The sequence below is a fragment of the Elephantulus edwardii genome, unplaced genomic scaffold, assembly GCF_000299155.1.
Source record: "Elephantulus edwardii isolate Elephantulus edwardi_28Jun2011 unplaced genomic scaffold, EleEdw1.0 scaffold00010, whole genome shotgun sequence".
Taxonomy (NCBI): Eukaryota; Metazoa; Chordata; class Mammalia; order Macroscelidea; family Macroscelididae; genus Elephantulus; species Elephantulus edwardii.
The window spans coordinates 30,661,577-30,665,634 of NW_006399760.1; positions in this window are offsets into that span (position 1 = coordinate 30,661,577).

Below are 4,058 nucleotides of genomic sequence, written 5' to 3' on the forward strand. Positions count from 1 at the left end.
TTTGTCCATCTCTCTGATGCACAGCCGTGGCCTGAGTCTCTGCACTGATGTCTTTGCTCTTCAGTACTTTGGAGAAGTCCCAAACTGTATACTTTCCTAATTCAATTAATCTTTTGATTTCCTGGCTGCTGCTTCCAAGAGTGTTAATTATGGAACCAAACAAGCTGAAATTGTTAACAATCTCAATCTCTTCTCTATCTATTATGGTGCTGCCAATTGGTTCAATGGTGAGAATCTTTTTCTTCTTTATGTTGAGCTTCAATCCATATTGAAGACTACAGTCCTTGGCTTTCTGCAGATGTTTCAGGTCCTTCTCAGTTTCAGTGAGCAAGGTTGTGTCATCTGCATAATATAAGTTGTTGATAAGTCTTCCTCCAATTCTGATACCACATTCCTCTTCATGAAGTCCAGTATTTTGAATTATCTGGTCTGCATATAGATGGGAATGGTATGGAAACAGGATGCAACCTTGATGCATTCATATCCTGACTTTGAATCATGCATTGTTTCTTTGCTCTGTTCTGATTACAGCCTCCTAGTCCAAATATAGATTTCACATGAACACGACCAGGTGTTCTGGGATTCCCATTCTTCTCAGGTTAGACACAGTTTGTTTTGATCTACACTGTCAAATGTGTTTGCATAGTCAATGAAACATACACAGACATTCTTCTTGTACTCTGTGCTTTGGGTCAACATCCATCTGACACTGGCAATGATGTCCCTAGTGCCATGACCTTGTCTAAATCCATCCTGTAATTCTGGTAGCTCTCTGATTATGTACTGTTCCAGTAATTTTTCTATAATGTTCAGAAAGATTTTGCTTGCATTTGATAAGTTTTCCAAAATTGTTCAATAATCTTCACATTCTGTCAGATTATCCATTTTGGGGATGGGAATAAATATGAATCTCTTCCTATCTCCTGGCTAGGTGGTTGTCCTCTCTTTTTTTTTTTTTTTGTCACAGCATCAGTTTACTGAAATTTGTTAATTGGTATGCCATAAATTCCTGGGACCTTGTCTTTTGCTGATTCCTTCAGAGCAGTTTGAACTTCCTCCTTCATCATTATTGCCTCTTGGTCACACACTGTTTCCTGAAATTCTTCTGTGACAGGCAATTCTTTTTGGTACAGTGACTGTTCTCTTTCCATCTTCTTTTGATGCATCCTGGATCATTCAATATTCTGCCTATAGCATCTTTCAATTTTATAACTCAAGGATTGAATTTGTTCTTCAGTTCCTTCAGCTTAAGAAATGCTGAGTGAATTTGGCCCTTCTGTTTCTCTGACTCCAGCTCTTTGCACATTTTGTTATAATACTTTGCTTTGTCTTATTGAGTTGCACTTTGAAATATTTTGTTCGTCTCCTTTACTTCCTGATGTTTTCTCTTTGCTTTGGCTTTTCTGCACTCTAGTGTAATATTCAGAGCCTCTTCTGACATCTATCTCTATCTTTTCTTCCTTTTCTGTCTTTCTAATGATTTTTTTTTGCATTAATCATGGATGATATTCTTGATATTATCCCACAGGTCATCTGATAATCATTCATTAGTGTCTACATCCTCAAACTTTTTATTGAGATGGTTTTTAAATTCAGGTGGGATAAACTCAATGTTAAATTTTGGTTCTTATGGATTTTATTTCATTTTCTTTAGCTTCAGATTGAACTTTTATGTGAATGACTGATGATCTATTCCACAATCAGCACCTATCCTAGTTTTCACAGCTAACACTGAGCTTCACCAATGATCCTTTTCATAGATGTAATGAATCTGATTCCGCTATAACTATCAGGTTAGATCCAATTGTATAGCTGTCATATCTATTTCTTATAAAAGGTATTTGCACTAAGTAAATCATTTATAGTACAGAGTTCTGTTATTCTATTTCCAGACTCATTATTCCATCAAGAATATGTTTTCTGAGATCTTGATCCATACATTGTGTCTCATAAAAATTTATGACCACTGATCTATGCTCACTATTACCCTATCATTTTAGCTCCCCATCAGATCTTTCCCAATTCCTTCATTGCCTCCCTCCACCCAAAAAACTCAGACTTCATGATTTCTGAAGCTATACATATTTATGAAAATAGACTGCTCATCTCAAGCAGAGCAGCTTGTGGATCCAAACTATGGACCTTTTGTTAATAGCTCAACAAGTTACATATTATAAAATCAAAGCATCGTTGTCATGCCTAGACAGAGGCTAAATAATCAAAGTTTTATTTGGTGGTGTGAATTTGGGGAGAGGGCTTTCAGTAGAATAGTTGAAGGAATTATTGGTGCATCAAGTTGGGTATAGAAGTTTCAAAAGGAACATCAAAGTGGTATCAATATTTTTGAAAGTCTATGGGACAATAACCTGGAAGCAGGAGCGGCATCCCTTCAGACATGGCTTGCCTCCGGAAACTCTATGTACGAACAGTGCTCAGGCTGTTCGTTCATAGGGTCGCTATGAGTTGTCTATGACTCAATGGCATCAAACAACAACAACAACATGGGACAATAAAGTACAACTTCTGGAAAGTTAGGTGCCATTGAGTCGAATACAACTCATAGTGACCCTATGAACAAAAGATCTGATACTGGTTTTGTCCTTCATCATCCTCACACTTCTTGACTCACAAGAGACCATTGAAGCAGTCACCTTGTAAAGGGTCTTCTCCTTCGCCAATCCTTCACTCTTCCCAACAAACAGTCATTCTTCTAGTATTCCTCACTTTCATCCAGTATCCATCTGACATCAGCAGTGATATCCCTGGTGCCATGGCCTCTTCTAAATCCTGCTTGAACTTCTGGTAATTTCCTATCTATGTACTCTTCTAGTCATTTTTAAATGATCTTCAGCAGTATTTTGCCAGCATGTGATATCAATAATATTGTTTGATAATTTCCACATTCAGTTGGAATACCCTTCTTGAGAATAGGAACAAATATTCATTGGCCAGACAGCCATCCTCCAAGTTTTCTGGCATAGACTGGTGAATGTATCCAAGGCTGTATCTATTGATTGAAACAAGCCAATTGGTATCCCATCAATTCCTGGGCCTTATTTTTTGTCAGTGTCTTCAATGCAGCTACCTCTTCCTTTTTCATTACCATTGGCTCCTGTTCATCTGGTACTTCCTGAATTTTTTCAGTGTCAATCAATTCTTTCTGGTACAGTGACTCTGCATTCCCTCCATCTTCTTTTGATGCTCACTGAGTAACTCAATACATTGTCCATAGCATCTTTCAACATTGGGACACAGGGCCTAAATTTGTTTTCCAGTTCTTTCAGCTTGAGAAATGGAGAACGAGTTCTACCCTTTTTATTCTCCAAGTCTAGCTCTCTGCACATTCCATTAAAATATTTTGTTTTGTCCTCCTGAGCTGCCCTTTGAAACCTGCTGTTCAGGTCTTTTACTTTGACATGTTTTCCTTTAGATTTGGCTTCCCAATGTTCCAGTGCAATCTTTAGAGTATCTTCTGACATTTATTTCAGTTTCTTTCTCCTCTGTCTTTGTAATGACCTTTTGCTTTCTTCATGGATGATATCCTTGATATGACTTCACAGCTCATCTGGTCTTCTATCATTGGTGTTCAATGCCTTAAACCTACTCTTAAGATAATCATAAAATTCCGATGGGGTTGATTCAAGATTATATCTTGGTTCCTGTGGACTTATTTTTATTTTCTTCTGCCTCAATTTGAACTTGTATATGAGTAATTGATGATCTGACCCACAGTCTGCCCCTGGCCTAGTTTTGACAGCTGCTATTGAGCTTCTTCAATAATTTTACATATGTTTTTGTTGTTGTTGTCATTACTGTTGTTGTTATGTGCTGTTGAGTCACCTGTTTTTCATAGTGACCCTATATACAACAGCTCTGAAGCCTACCCTATTCTGAGCCAGTCTCGTTGACTCTGATCCACCTTCTTTCATTACCCCAATTACTATATCAATCCATCTCATCTGGGGTCTTCATCTCCTGCACTGTCCCTCCACCCTTCCAAGCATAATGTCCTTCTACAAGGACTGATACCTCCTGGCCACATGCCTAAAATAAGTGAG